Genomic DNA, 17,755 nt, shown 5'->3' on the forward strand with positions numbered 1-17,755 from the left:
ACAGGGCGGGTCATGGACTCAACCAGACAACAAGAAAAACTGTATGCAATCGTGAGGGTTCTCTGTGGAGAATACCTCGGCATCGAAGCAAGGAAACCCTCATTCGAACAGCGGTCTGCACCAACCAAAACATAACCAGCTCATAGTCAATGAACTCCGAGCTCTCGTATGCAGAGCAGGGCAAACAAGAGTTGAGAACTTACCGTGGCCGCCGAGAAGGGTTAAACCTTCGAGTTTAGCCACCTTGGCACCGGCAGAGGGGATTGAATAACCCAGCCGCACGCCCTGTCAACAAAAAGGAAACAAGTCCATAAGATTCATTACATTTCACAACGACCTGTAAATGTTTTCTGTAGATTCAAGAGACGAGGGTCAATACCTGTAAGGCGTAATGATGTGCACTTCACGGCCTTCAGAGAGGTTGCAGGTTACAAATATAACGCCGGTGGTACCGAACCAGAGACTAAACGCCGAAGCGGAGCCGAAAGAGCCGAAGGAACAAATAAACCCTGAGCCTGCCCGAATGAGATTATATGAAGACTTAAACCCTCGAATACATTCCAACCCTTTGATCCAAGGGAGCAATCGTGACCGCCCATGCAAGGTGGGAAAGCAAAGCGGGAACGCCGAGAAAACTGTAACCGAGGTGTCACATGGCCGAAGGGACAAGCCATGCCACGTGTCGTGGTGTGGATCGAAGTTATTAAGGCGACGGGTGAGTTGGACCTGCATGGGCTGCGGCCAGACCACCAAACCCCGCGCCACATTAATACTTACTGCAGGCTAAGGTAGACTAATAGCTGGAAGCTACCGTAAGTCAAATGCCTGTCTTAAACCATAGGACAGCGTAATATAATACCACATAATAGTACACGTATACAAGGTTATAACAGCGAATAGACAATTGGCTACCTAGCTGTAAAATATATGGCATAAAGTATGGAACAATATGATATGAAGTTAAATATGTGATTATGAATAAGGAATAATCATGTAGTATAGCAAGTTCTTTATGTGATGTATACTTTTAAATTTTTTTTTATGTATTGTGAACAAGGGTGTGACAGCCGTTTTATCACCAAAACGAGCAGCCGCTAGGTTTAGTCGAACAGCAACAATCCGAGCAGCCGCAGCAGGTCGAATCCCATTTCCTCGGCCCTCCTTCCGTTCTCGGCTGCATTCGGACAACCATGGCAGCCCATCGGCCAGAGCCCCCTAAGGACGACTTTGAGGTGAGGCAGGGAACTTTGCCCGAGAGAGGTAATCTGTTAAGAGGCTGTTATGCAGGCCGGGCCGCTGTTAGAGACCCTGCTCTTGACAGGCCCGCTGCCTCAGTGGAAATACCCACCCCCTGCCATGGATTTTGGGGAGATCCCCGGAATATCTTTGTGCTCATCTCCCGATTCACCCCAAAGCATTGGTCCCGTGCTACATCATGTGCCCTCTCCGCAAGGCCTTGCTGATCCTCTTCAGGTGAACTCTGCTGTTTCCCCTTCTCATAACTGACTCCGCCCATGTAGCAGGATTAACAAATCCCCTATTGCTGCGCTTATGACTTGTCCGCAATCCCGGACAGCATCCGCATCAAGCTCCTCTAAATTCCTGGTCGCCCCAGTCCTTAATTCACTGGACTCTGCCATCACAAGAGGCCGTATTTTAAAATTGCCAAGGTGCATTAAACAATTATAATGGTCTGTTTCAAAAGACAGCAGCGAGTCCTGCATGTTCATGTTTCTAATAACGACCGTCAAATCAAAACAATATTCGTCTTCTAAATGGTTATGGTATTCCAAAAACTCCTTACTTCAGTCATTATTTCCCTAATCCAAACATTTGCATTTCATGAAGCTAAGCCATTATTTCGTGAATCTAATCTACTGCCATCTTATTAAATTTGCATGGGTAATGTATGCAGCGATCTTCATTTGAAAAAATATGCAGTGGTATTTCAATATTGGTTATGATTCTTTTTCATTGCTCTAAGATATATTTTATAGGTTGTAAACTCAGTCGGTGAGTGCAGGGCAGTATGGTAGTGTTGTTATCTTTTTAAAGTTGCGTTGCTTTCTCATTTTAAAGTATAAGACTTAATTTCAGTGATTTAATTTTAAAGTATAAGAGTAAGAGTTAATTTCAGTGATTTAATTAGAAATCAATATTGTTATATTTGAAAATATTATTTTCTTAATACATAGTAAAACTGTTAATTTTTTTTTAATGTATTTTTATTTTTTTAGTTTTATAATATTTTTCCCCTTTTAAATTACAAGAATTAAATTTTAGTAATTTATTTAGTGATTTATCAAATTTAAGAGTGTTTATTAATTAATAGAGTAAAAAAGTTAAAAATTAGAGTTTTATAAGTTTACTTTGCAAACTGTTTTTTAAAATTATTGCAATTTTTAAGACTAATAATTTATTTAACTTAATAAGATTTGTATAAAAAAGTTTGATGAAAAATTGTAGGTTTCATTTACCACTATATTTACAATTGAAACAAATTATGTTTTTCTTTAATAAAATTTTAAGGGATTCAAATTTTTAATTATTTCACCAATACATTTACAATTGAAATTAATCATTATTGTTTTCAAAAAAGTTTTAGAGGATTCAATTTCATAACCTTAATTGAATATTGAAAAATGTAAAATTTCTAAATATAAAATGCTATTAGAATTTTAATAGTAGATAGAGATATAAGGTTGTTCTCTAGTGTAATATTTTTTTATTCCATGAATAGTATAATGTACTTAGTACTTTAAATCTTAAAATTTTCATATCCCTTGATATGATACCTTTATATAACACACCTAAACTATAATTGAATCAAATTAAACATTCATAGCTATAATAGCATAATTTCTTCATTATCATATTAAGAATTGATTAATGTATAAAATCATAACAATGCTAACGCACATAATCAGTCATGTATAAAAATCTAATATCACTCAATTTATATTATAACAACATTGATTTAACATAATAATAAATAAATAAATAAAATTATCTTTTTGAAATTAATAACTAATACATAAACTGAAATTTTCTTATATTCCACCTAGTCCCTAGCAATATATCATTTCTTTCATAAACTTTGTTCCTAGCTATGTATCATTTTCTCTATACGCTTGGTCCGTAACTATATATCATTTCTTTCTTAAATTTTACAATAAAATAGCCACAAATTATCATTAAAAATCTTATGATTGAAAAAATTATCTATAATTATCTTTACTTAATAATAATAATTATCTTACATCCTTATAATTCCACATAAATCATAAAAAAAAAAACATATAATTTTATTTCAAAATATTCCAAAAAAAATAGTTTTGCAATTACTCCCTTCTTATGGAATATATTTGCGTTTTAATAATATACCAACTTTTTTTTTCAGAGGAAAAAAAACCACCCTAATATACCAACTTTATTTCTCAGAACCAACTTATTTTCATTTCTCTACGTTTTTTTGAAGTTCATTTCTTTGAACTTGCGTGGAATTATAACTTTTTATATTTTTATTTATTATCTGTCTTTTCTAATTTTATTTATTATTTATTTTTTCCATTTTAAATAATTTTTTGAAAATAAAAAACTAAAACTACTACTATTGAAACTATAAATTAAAAATACTAATACAAGAAAGTATTATTTTCTTATTCCAAAAATAAATAACCATAAAAATAAGACAACAGTATAACCTAAAGCAATAGAAGAAGGTGACTAATTTATATGACTTATTGTAGCGACCCTGTTTATTTACTCTTAGCGTGTTCTTAATAATGCTGGGATTTACATTATACCGTTGAGAATGAAATAAACCAAGCACAATCGTATCGGTTGGATACCTTTGCTTATAATTTTTTATTTTTAAAGTAGAATCTTGTCTCGAGTATGTTTTACGGTGTCATTAAGGATTTACAGTGGGATAAATTCATAAAACTTAATATCTTTTCTAAGCAAATAAGTAAATGTTAAAATGTTAACATTTTTGCAAGAAAATAAGTAAATGTTAAAATGTTATATGTTAATTATCAATGAAGGGTTTCAAATTTTGATTAAAAATTTTGAATTAGTGGTTTATGCATTTTTTGATGGACGATTAATACCTTCAACAGTTTTGAACCAAAAGTTCTTTCGAGCTACCACTATAATACATATTTCTCGGACTACTGCAAAACACATTTTTTTATGAAACAGTAAGAGTATTTTATTACTCATTGTTATATAAAAATACATAAAAGACCTCTATTATATAGTAATGGAGGAATCCCAGTGTCATTTAAGACCTCTATTATATAGTAATGGAGGAATCCCAGTGTCATTTAAGGATAATTACAACAACATGGCAAATACAAGTCCCTATGTGAGTTTAGAATTCACCATACTTAGCTCAAAGGAAAATGAAGTGTTGGAAAAGAAAAACTCCAACACCCCCTTTTAAGTGAAACATAGGGAGTAACTAAAGAAAAAAGACAACAAAGAATGGGTCCCGACAACGAGGCCTAATTAGGTACCCATGTACAAACTCTCATATGCAAGCAAAGAGAGAGAACCTGTAGGAGAAAAATCCACCCCCAAAAGAGAGAAAGATATCAGTGCTCAAATTATCATGGAGCTAAAATTGTAGATCCCATAACAATCCATTGAATGTAAAGAACATAGGCCTGCTCCATTGAAAAAGTACCAAATGTTGAAGTACCAAAACTTTGAAGATGAGAACTGTGAAACCTCAATGAGGTTAGTCGATCTCTAAAGTAGGATTGTTGCAGAGACACACAAGTGGAAAACACTACCAACTTATCCCAGAAAATGTCAACGAAACTAGGTGTCGGCAAAGAACCATGACAAGGACTTCAAACAAAAGCAACACCATCAACCAACAAACAAACAATGAGGTGTGTAAGAATGGAAAAATGAGGGAAACCATTGTATAAAAACAATCCTGAAGTTATTTGAACACCATCACCATCACACAAAAAATGACATTTGTCAACAAAGCAATGACAACTATATCTATGACCATCTAACTGCCCCCACTAAAACTGAAAACAAAACTGCGGGAGAAGGAAGAATTAGTAGTCTTCACTGTCAACAATTTTTCCTCCTTGAAACACAACTGAGGGAAAATGGCAATCAAAAACGAACAACTAATGCAACATGAAGATATGACGTATTTAAGAATTGGTTCAAATGACACCATGACCATCCATCAATCCATCCACAATTGATTCTGATGGTTGGCACTGGTCCACGATTCATTCTCTCACATCTCTTTTATAACAATCTGAATATAGAACTAGTAATTGACCAAGAATGTTGATGCTTGGGTAATTTCTTCTGAGGAGGATGTGCAAATAGTTCATTTTGTGTTTTCCTAGACTCAAATTTGGGTGCCACAACATTTTTATCTAGAATGACATTAGCATCCTTGTGATCAATATGTTTATCACAGTTAACAAGAGCATTTTCTTCAAGCACCTCACAATTGGATGTAGGTGATGAGGCAACAACAACATTGTATCAAAGACTTGCTCTTGATGTCTAAACTATAAGGTTAATAGGAGAAACAATTCCCTAACCATTCTTCCCAAGTCCTCCTCCATTATATCCCATTTCTCTCAGCAATCGAGACCCAATACCGGTAGTATGGTTTTCAAAATTGGGTGTGACAAAGGCATGTGATGAGTCAACATCAAGCTTCTAGAATTCAACATCATCAATTGTGGAAGAAGGAGAGTTTGGCACCTTAACATCAATTGTATCCATCTCAAATTTTTGAATATGATTAACTTCCAATTCAAGTTCCTACTTAGACTCTTGCAGTTTTTGAATGACCTCATCCTTCTCATTCATTTGTTGTGTCAATGCATCATATTTTTGTCTTAAGAGTTGATATTGTTCCAACATTGTTTCTTTTAAACAATTAATCTCCATAACATGTTGATTATTTTGCTCTTCCAGTTGCTTCTTTAGATTTATGTTCTTCAGTTAGAAAAAGACTCAACTTCCTCCTACAAGTCATCAAAAAGGTCAATCTTATCTTGAAATTCATATGCAGGCATCTGGAAATATTTTCCCATGCTTAATTCCAAATGTTCAACCTTATTTATTTTTTTAGCGATGAAGTTTGCAACCTATTCTTAAGAGTTGCATTCTCTTCTTGTACTAGAGTTACCACAGACTATAATTGAATGACCTCTTTGCTAATTTCATCTGTTGCTTTCTTATCACAAAATTCTTACAACCTTTTACCCATCTTGAAAGGACCAAGTTGGAAAATATGTTTCCACTATCACAAAATCAAAGAAAAAATACAAGACTCTGCTTCACCCAAAAATGCAGATCAAACACATAATTTCATAGTATTTTACCCTTATTTTTTTCAAATCCTTGAGAGTCTTAAATTTTTTTTAAAATCCTTGGTGAAAAACCACCTTGGTTAGTGAACGTTTTCCACTGAAGAGACAATTAGCCAGAAAAAATACGCAAGGCACAAGGAACCTCCCATTTCATCTCACGAACACGCTCGCTTGAAGAAAGACTAGTGAAAAGACGAACACAATAGGTTGGAGGGAATAACAAAATAACACTTGCTTGAAATTGCACCAACGGAAGACCATACGAAGTAGATAAATATTCAAGGCAAATAAATCGCGGAGCCTTGGAAAAAGATACTGAAATGATCCATCGACTATAGAGAACTCCAAATTATTTATTCCATTACAGTATAAATAAGACCCTGAGCCACTGACATTGAGGCCACTGGTATTGGAATCTTGATCGAAGCCATGAAAGATAGGTATAAAACCCATTCATTTCATTATACATGAGTGAGGAAGACAATCTCACATCTCATAACAAATGGAAGACCTTCATAAAAAGAGGAATAGTTTTCATCCCCTCTATGCCTGAAGCTTTCCTACAATCCAAATACATTCCCCAATTATTAATCTTTTCACGATCTAGAAAACGACATTGATATATCTCTCCTAAAACCACGAAATGAGAAAAATCCAACATTCACCTAGAAGTCAACATTTTCCTTGGAAAAATTGTAAGCCACATCCATAAAAAATTCATCCGAAGATGATCATTCACCAGAATAACTTATTTGGCAAGAAACTCCATAGACTTTCAATAATACCCAAAACACAATAGATTAAAAATAATAATGAACAGAGAGAGGAAAATGATCGGCTATTAAGGCTCCTAGAGGATAGCAGACTAATCGACAACATTTAGGGTCAGCAAAAATTCCAAGTTGTAGCTCCTTAACAGTATAGAAGATATGTGGCCTCAATAGAAAAAATAGTAATGGTGGAATTCAACCCTAAGGTAAAAAGAATTCCAACTTCACTCATGGCAATCTTCAGGCCAATCCATTCTCAGTTACCCGTGTTGGAATTCGAATCCAAAATCGTAAGGGCCTACATGATTCATTCATCGGTGATGAAAAAGTGGATTGTTTTTCATCCCAAACAGTGAATGGACAATGGCATAGTCACGAGGTTGGAGAGAAGCGCCAAAACTATATTTCTTGCTTCAGATATGTAACAAACCCATCCCTTCCTTCCAGATCTAGGCGTTCAAGCGGCAGATAATGGTTATCAAGGAGGCATGATACTCATAACATTATAAATATGGTTGATTAAACTGTCAAACCGCTCCCACGATAAAGATGTGATTTCCAATAATCTGAGAGACCATACCACCATTCAGATCTAGATCTCAATAGAACATAACTCAATTTAGATCATCAGAAAAAAAAAACTCCTAAAAATTCTTTTAGAATCTAATAGGGCAGGAATTTCCTGCTCTGATACCATGTAAGAGTATTTTGTTACTCACCATGTTCTGTAAAACACATAAAATACCTCCATTATATAGTAACAGAGGAGGCCGAGTGTCACTTAAGGATAACTACAACAACACGACAAATACAAGTCCCTATGTGAGCTCACAATTCACTATACTTAGCTCATAGAGAAATGAAGCCTTGGAAAAGACAAACTTCAAGAGTAGTAGTATCCCAAAATCCTTGAAATATCACAAAAATGAACTGTGTGCTAAATATACCATCGAATCTAAAAGTGAAAGAGGGTCTCCAAATCCAATCTAATTAAGACCAACAAAGACATGATTATTTTTCATGCCACAAGTGGAGATGTGTCTGTGGTATTAGAGAAAAAACATGTAAATTCCTTTTCATTTATGATGTTGTGTGTTGAAATCTTCTACTAGGAAGATGAAGCACATAAAAATGAATTTACAATACAGTAAAAAGAACATCTGTGAGCAGCATATCCATCATAGAAAACTTATTTTGATCCTAATCCAATTGTGAAAGTTATTTATCTATACATCATAGATAACTTTTTTGATCCAAATCCATTTGTGAAATTCACTTACTTACACGCTATTAATCCATTCTCACAGTTTTAAATAAAAAATTGTTCTCCTACTTTTTATTCTTAAACTCATCTATCTTAAGAGAGTTAATCCATTTGTAGAGTAGTAAATAAAAATTACGGTTATCATGCAACAAGTTTTCATCAATAAATTCAAAGCAATTTGATACAACAATAAGAATATGTTCTACCCAGGGCATCTATAACAATTTCAAACAAATAACATAGAACAATGACTAAAATAGAAATTCATTTCAATATCATCATCAATGTGTTTGCTTTTAATTTCTTCGATCATATGCATTACCAAATGCCTTCCTGCAAAAGGGTTGGTCATCAATAAAGTAGGATTTTATGTCTTGGTCAAACGATTATTTATTTCCATCCTGTAAGAAATTTAGACTATTTTTGTACTAGCTTCCTCTCCGACATACAAATCTGGCACTAAATGATCACATACAAAGAATATTTTGATACATCATATAAAAGAATTATAAATCTAGAAATCATGTCACAACGAAAGAAAATTGAGATATCATAACTATTTGTGACAAATTGGAAGCTGTGCTAACTTAAGGACATAGATAGGGACAAGCATAGATCATTGTATATAGAATTTGTTTGTGCATCTTTGCAAAATGATGACATTGAATATTTTTGCTTATATCAGTTCTAGGATGGATAGAAACTAGAAGGTACAAGCAAAGAAAAAGTTGGATGGGAGGTCATGATGAGACATGAATATTGTAGAGAATAGTAACCCTAAATTTGTGTTAATTTACCCACTTATGCTTTATTTTGTCTATTTTATTTTTATTTGTCTCCAAAATCCATGAAAAAACTATCCAACATCATCCTCTTCTAAATTATGATTTTTTTATTAAAATGGTTCATTAATGAAAATCTATTTAGAAAAACTACCTTTTGCAAATGCTCAATTTTTTTAATATATGTAAAAAAAATGCTCATTTTTTTAATATATATAACAGTTGGGTAAAATCGTAGACATGGGTTTTGTTCCTTGAGACTCGTATATAAATAAAATTGTACTCACTTTTCAAGAATCAATTCATATAGGCACAGTTAATGCTCAGTCAATATTCCACTAGTTTTGACAAAAATCTCTTATCTTGAGCTAAAATCAAATATGCTTTAGTTTTTAGGGTTTATATCAAATTGCAAGGGCACAAAAGGGTGGAATTTGACCCAAAAGAATCCTAAAAATGTTATTTTTTTAATGACGTGAAAGATCATATGTTTTTTATTTTGAAGAATTTGTATAAAGACACCAAGTGTGTGAATAATTTACACAACTTTATATTCTTCATAACTTCATTTTAAGAAGTTTGGTGTCAAACTTATAAAAATAAGTGTGTTGTATATCTATTTATGTATTTTTATCAATCTTTGAATCTTTTTGAATTGTCATAGTTGATAGTCTATAATAGCTGTGCATGCTTGAACATGGAGGGCCCTACAGTAAACTCGTGCACTTAGTTCTTTTGCTACACATCAAGTTTGTTCTAGTATATCGCTATTTTAATATTTTAATATCTTTCCTTCCATATACTTTCTCAAGTCATGTTTTTATATACACATACTCTAATATTTTCGTATCTTTCCTTCCATGTACTTTCTCAACTCATGTCTTTAGATACACATACTTTAATATTTTCATATCTTTCCTTCCATGTACTTTCTCAAGTCATGTTCTTTGATACACATACTTCGCTTTTTATATTCTTGAAATTGAGCATAACTAGCTTTTTTAATGATATTGTCCAAGCTTGTTCGGTTAACTATTTATGCTAGTTTATTTTATTGTCTATACTTATGTGGATTATTTTTTTAAATTGTCGTATTTCCCGTCCTTAAATTTTATTTTTTCATGAGGAAAAATATCATAGGAAAAATGATATGCATGAGATTGTCTTATTCTTGAAATCAGTACAAGATTAGGAGTGACCCTCTCTTCTTATCCTTAAAGTGAAAAAACCCTTATCCATGCTTGATTCATCAATCTATCACTTTGTGACGTCTTAGATTTCATGCTTTTGTAGATTATATTATCCTTTCATAGGTTAGACATTGAATGGAAAGATGAGCCTATGGTTGGATATTGTACAAGATTAAGAGTCACTGCCCAATTTAGAAATGCCTTAGTGCATGAAAGTCCCTCATACTATGCTTACTTAATGATTGTTTTAATTTATTTTCAAATTTCCTTTCAAGGTATTTCATTTCAGTGAATTTGGTATTCTCAAATCGAAAAATACATGAGAGTTTACAATATCAGGAGTCAATCATTATAATTTTTAGAAACTAAGGTTGCAACATTTTGGACATCGATGCATGTATAGTAATTCGATATGCGTGTTTCATTTTCAAATAAGAATGATGAAGTAGTTTTATTTTATTTTATTTTTATGTTTTTTTAGATTGTTCATTTGATTTGCTATTAATTAAATAGTATTTAGTTATAGAACATTTTCATAATCTAACATTTCCTTTTCATAAGTCACAATTAAACTAGAATACTTTATTTACATATTGTAGTATTCTTCTAAGTCTATGATTCTCTAGAAAGATATATATTTTATGTACTAATCTATGCTCTAGATTATCTTGACATTTTTGGTGTTGTTTCCATAGAAGCACATTTTGAGTTTGAGCTAGATTTAAAATTTTCTTAATTTTTTTGCACTTCACAATATAAGAAATTAGGACCTAGAGTAGTGAAGGAAGTAAAATGAGAGATAAGAACCTACACATTCACTTTAGTTGATTATTTACAAGCCCTAGTAGTGATTATATTTTTCTGCCTAAATTATATACAGTTTTAATTATGTTTATTTATTCATAATCTTAGAGATTAAAGATGTAGGTATATATAAGGAAAAAGGGAAAAAAACCTGCACTACTAATTAACCCTCAGTGGTACTCGAAATATGTAAAACTGAAAAAGAGTTACAAGAACAATTCATGCCAACCATTGGAAGAAGAACGATTGAGAAAAAAGAGAAAAAAAATATTACAAGGAACTCCTTCAGTAGAAAATCTATGATAAGTAATCCCTCAACCAGTTCTTGAAGAGATAGGAATCCATAAAAAATGGAAGTTTGATTTAGCGAAACAATAGCTTAACTAGTCTTTAAAGAGATAGGACTGTCTAACTAAAACAACCATGAATTGACTAGTGAACCATTACAAGGCGATTATGATTGGATTGAAGAATTGTTAAATTTGCTTGAAGGGAAAATGAAAAATGCTAATAGAGACTAAGAATGTAGGGAACAAGAATAACAAATAAAGACATGAACATGAATGGGAAGTACATGAAGAAGAAAGGAGAAGAAAAGGAGAATGTGTAAGAATTGTAGTAGAAAGGGAAATAAAAGCTACAACAAGCTATCATTACAAAGATCAAATATAAGAGGAAGAAGAGCTATATTTGAATAAGAAGAAGATCAAGACCATGAAACTACATTTTGTTTTCCTATTTTGGATGGACCTAGAGCCTTGGGAACTGAGGAGAAAATAAAGAAAAATCCTCCTATTTGTCCAATATTTTATATAATTATTACTAAATACCCTGATGTGTTCTTGTTAGAATTTGATATTTTATGTCGTAGATATAGATACACAAGTGACTCTAAAAAAATTAATTTATTCCCTACTACTTCAAAAGCTTATGCATTACAATGGTTGATGGGATTAGGAGAATCAACCATACTATAATGGGATGATATGAGGAAAATATTCTTGAGAAAATATCAACGTTGTTGTCGATCCTGAAACTCCAAAGAAGATATTTTAGGATGAGACAGCAAGAAGATTACTTAGAGAGATTTACATATAGTTTATAAATTTCAAAACGAAGTAATCTAAGAACTCAATTTTGTAGGTTTTAACCTTGTACAGAAATTACCTTCATACAAATTCTAAAACATAGAAAATAAAGAATGCGAGATCATAACACATAAAACACATATACACAGAGATTTTCCCCTGGATCCCAAAACCGGGACTACCAGCTTAATTTTTATTACTTCTTTCAATGTTACAATACATATTTATACATGCCGAAGCATCCAATACCATGGACTGAAAACCATCATGTCCAAAACCATGGACCGAAAACCATCGCGTCCAAAACCATGGACTGAAAGCCATAAGTAGGTCTGCCCAACCTAATATAGGGTCCAAAGAATATAACACAACCCAACATTCTCCCACTTGTTGTTTTCTTTCCATAGGGGACCACAGGAGAGCTTGTCATTTTTCCAGCACTGAAATGCCCGTTGTTTCTCTACACCAGGAGAACTTCTCAGAGCTCAAAGATTTTGTCAATGCATCTGCAGTATTCTTCAAAGTGTCCACCTTTACCAGCAACACCTTTTTGTCTTCTATCATATCCCTCACAAAGTGATACTGAACATCAATGTGCTTTGTCTTTGCATGATAAGAAGGGTTCTTTGCCAAGAAAATTGCACTTTGGCTGTCACAGTCTATCCTTATAGCTCCTTGTACTAACCCCATACTTGAACACAATCTCTGCAACCAAACTGCTTCCTTGCATGCATGAGTGGCTGCCATGTATTCTGCCTTTGTAGTTGATAGTGCCACTCGAGATTGTTTCTTACTCATCCAACTGACTACACCTCCAAATAGGTTAAACACATACCCACTTGTAGATCTTCTCTGATCCAAATCTCCAACCCATTCTGCATCAACAAAGCCACGGATATCCAAAACTCTGTCCAGTCCTGGTCTTCCTTGGTAGCACAAACTATAATCACTAGTGCCACACAAATACCTGAAAACCTGCTTCATTGTTGTCCAATGCTCCTTCCTTGGTTTTGATATAAACCTACTCAATACTCCCACTTCATGTGCAATGTCTCGTCTAGTACAAACCATTGCATACATCAGGCTACCGACTACACTTGCATATGGAACACGGGACATATCCTCTTCCTCTTCTTGTGTCTTGGGACACTATTTAGCAAATAACTTTACACCTACAGGAATAGGAACCTTCACCAGTTTACTATCCTGCATATTAAACCTCTACAGTATTGTCTCGACATACTTCCTCTGGTTTAACCAGAGCTTCCTCTTTGCTTGATCTCTTTTAATTTCCATGCCAAAAATATAGTTTGCAGCACAAAGATCTTTCATGTCAAATTTGGAGGACAACTGGGTCTTCAAATCCTAGATAATTTCTTTGTCATTCCCAACCAACAACATATCATCCACATACAAGACCAGATAAATAACACAGTCACAAATTACTTTAAAATACACACAGTGATCTGCTTTGCTTCTGGTGAAGCCAAGTCCCTGTATACATGTATCAAATTTCTGATACCACATCCTTGGTGACTGTTTTAACCCATACAGAGACTTCTTTAACTTGCATACTAGTTCTTTCTTACCCTTCACCGCAAAGCCTTCAGGTTCCTTCATGTAGATCTCCTCTTTGAGATCCCTGTGAAGAAATGTTGTCTTCACGTCCATCTGTTCTACCTAAAAATAAAAAATGGCAGCAACAGATAAAGTAATCTAATAGAAGATACCTTGGAAATCGGAGAAAAAATATCACCAAAATCAATTCCCGACATCTGGGAATAACCTTTTGCTACCAACCGGGCTTTGTATTTCTCCACCTTTCCTTCTGCATTTGTCTTCTTCTTGAACACCCATTTGCTGCCATTGGGTTTCCTTCTAGCTAGCAACTCCACCAAATCCCAAGCCTCATTTTTGTGCAAAGATGCCATTTCATCAACCATGGCCTCTTTCTAGAGTTTTCCATCCTCTAAATCTACTGCTTCCTTCATAGTTATGGTATCGTCATCAGTAATAGATAAAGCAAAATTTGAATAGAAAGCATATGGACTATACCTTTCTAGCTTCCTTCTTTCTCTAACTGATCTTCTTACACCCGGAGTTTGTGGCTCTTCATCTTCTGATTCCTCCTCTACTGTAGAGTCTGATTCTTCCTCCTTTAGCTCAAATTCTATCTTCTTAGGTTCCTTTGATTGGACTTCATGTTTAATAACATCTTTTACCTCTCTGAACACCACATCTTGGTTGTACACAACCTTCCTTGTTGCTGGGTTCCAAAGCTTATAACCCTTTAAACCATCCTTATACCCAATAAAGATTCACTTTTCATATTTACTATCCAACATGGTTCATTTCCCCTTTGGAACATGTACATATGCATCACATCTAAATACCCTCAGATGTGAAAGAGAGGGTTTCTTACCAATACATACCTCTTGTAGAGTCTTATCCTCCAACACTGATGAAGGTGATTTGTTGACCAGGTTACATGTTGTCTCCACTGCCTCTGCCCAGAATTCTTGTCCTAACACGGCACCACTGAGCATGCTTCTTGCCCTTTCCATCAACGTTTTGTTCATTCTTTCTACAACTCCATTTTGCTGAGGTGTATATGGAGTAGTCTTCTGCCATTCTATACCACACTTCTTACAAAATTCTTCAAATTCCTTATTGCAAAACTATCCTTAGCACTTTTATCTTCTTCTCTATCTGGTTTTCCACCAGAGCCTTAAATTCTTTAAACCTGTCAAAGACTTCAGATTTCTTCTTAAGGAAATATATCCATGTTTTCCTTGACAAGTCATCTATAAATGATACATAGTACACAAACTTACCCAGTGATGGAATATTCACAGGTCCAAACACATCACTGTGCACAAGCTCTAATATCTGTTTCGCCCTCTTACCACTAGAGGGGAAACTCACCCGATTCAGCTTCCCATATACACAATTTTCACAAAAATCAAAATCCAGAGAGCTATTACTCATACCTTCTACCATACCTTTACCATGAAGTATTCGAAGGCCCTTCTCTCCAATATGTCTAAGCCTTTGATGCCACAACATGGTCTTTTCTCTAGAGACCACTAGATTTTCTGCTCCACTTTCAGGAACCACAGAATTGTTACACCCATCAATAACAGTGCTACCTTGCAGCTTGTACAAAGTTCTAGTCTAAACTCCACACATCAATACAAGTGCTCCTTGAACCGTCTTGCAGGTATCCTTCTCGAACACTATTTTCACACCTTCATCATCTAGCTTGCTTACATAAATCAGATTTCTGGCTAATGCAGGAATATGCAGAACACCCAGAAGTGTTCTAACCCTTCCACCTTACAACTTCAACTTTACTTTTCCACGACCAATGATTCTAGCCTTCCTATCATCCCCTAAGAAGACATCCTCACCATCGTATTTATCATACTCGCAGAACCACTCTCTATGCGGAGTGAAGTGAAACAATACACTTGAGTCAATCAACCATGCCTCATGATCTACATGTGTACTTGAAGAAGCCAAGTACACATCCCCACCTTCATCTGAGGTGGTTTTTGCTAAGGCAGAAGAAGCATCATCAGATCCCTTTCCCTTGTCAGGAGCTTTATATTTATAGTCCCTTTTGTAGTGCCCTTCCTTTCCACATTTCCAGCACACCACCTTTACAGGTTTTCTTAGAGATTTAGATCTCCCACTCGATGACTTATTTTTGTTTCTATTTTGGGACCGTCCTCGTATAGACAAAGCATCACCATTCTGGATCTCCATATTTTTCCATCTCATCTCCTTTGTTAGCAAGGATGAGACTATTTCATCAAACTGCAAGGCAGTTACATTGCTACTTATTAAAATAACTAGACTATCCCACGAATTTGGTAGATAACACAACAAAATGATGCACTTATCTTCATCTGAAATTTTAATATCAACAGAAAATAACTGACTTACCACTTTATTAAATGTGTTCAAATTCTCTGTCACCAAGTCTCCATATTTCATCCATAGGTTATACATATTTTTCCGTAGGAACAGTTTATTCACCAGAGACTTAGATTGGTACAAAGTCCCTAACTTGTCCCACAAAGCCTTCGCCATAGCTTCCCCTGATACATTCAACAATACTGAATCTGAGACACACAATCGTATTGAGCTCTTAGCCTTCCAATCCAACTTCTTCCATTCTTCATCGGACACCTCCTTTGGTTTAGTACCTAAATCTACTGCGATCCACTAATCTTTATCCACCAACAGATCCTGCATCTTGAGTTTCCACAACTCAAAACTCTGACAATTAAATTTCTCGATCTTTATCTTTCCACTGCTCGCCATCTTCTTTCACCACTAGAATCGATCCTGCATATCTCCCATTGAACAGGGTCTACCACAGGCCCAAGCAAAACCCCTCAGCAACAATGTAGGTTTTAACCCCGTACAAAAATTACCTGCATACGAATTCTAAAACATAGAAAATAAACAATGCGAGAGCATAACACATAAAACACATATACAGAGAGATTTTCCCCTGGATCCCAAAATCGCGACTACCAGCTTGATTTTTCATTATTTCTTTCAATGTTATAATACATATCTATACATGTTGAAGCATCTAATACCATGGACTCAAAACCATCGTTTCCAAAACAATGGGTTGAAAACCATAGGTAGGTCCACCCAACCTAATATTGGGTCCAAAAAAAAATTTACCGGGGCGCTGCCCTGGACCCCGTAGAGGGGGGCTACCCACCGCCCTCAAACCCCCCTTCTGCGCAATTAGTGCAATGAAGAGGGGACTCCGGCCCCCCTCTAACCCCGTAGTTCACTACATAGGTTATTCATGGAAAGAATACAACACAACCCAACAAATTTACCCAAACAGTCTTCTTAACAGAAATTTGAGAAGAATATATAGATGTCCAAGTTAATCTTGTGGGGGAATGTGATATATCTTGATTGCCTTATGATCAATTTACTAAATTATGTAAGAAATATTCTAGAGGAGGATGTAAATCACATAAGAGATAACATGATTCCCTCTCAAAAGTGACTAAGTTATCCTCGAGAGGAATTAGAAGGGAGAAAATAGAGAAAAAATTAGAAAAATTTAAAACTAGCCTCTTAAATATTGTTGGATCTCTAATTGATCCACTAAAAGCTAAGGAGAGGCAAGAAAAATAAACTAAAGTGTTTTCTACATTTTCCCCTAAAAGTAGTAAGAAACTTCCTTTATGTGAATTCCCTTTGGATATTATTGATATGTGTGCAATTTGTGTATAAAATAACTCCATGATCCAAAATGGATCCAGTTTTTCCTACAGATCAAAATCTTCAAACCTAGTTGAAAGTGGGATCAAGTCGAATTTCTTGACAAGACAATTCCAACGGTGTGAATGGCATGAAAATCTGAATTCAGATGAAGAAGTTAAGGCCAGTCAAAGTTTCAAGGCAAATGAGGGCAAAAAGTCAAAATGTCAAAGTCAAAGTCAAACAAGTCA

Source organism: Pinus tabuliformis, chromosome 1_1 (assembly GCF_031772625.1).
Source record: "Pinus tabuliformis cultivar Carrire ecotype Pingquan chromosome 1_1, CPIR1, whole genome shotgun sequence".
NCBI lineage: Eukaryota > Viridiplantae > Streptophyta > Pinopsida > Pinales > Pinaceae > Pinus > Pinus tabuliformis.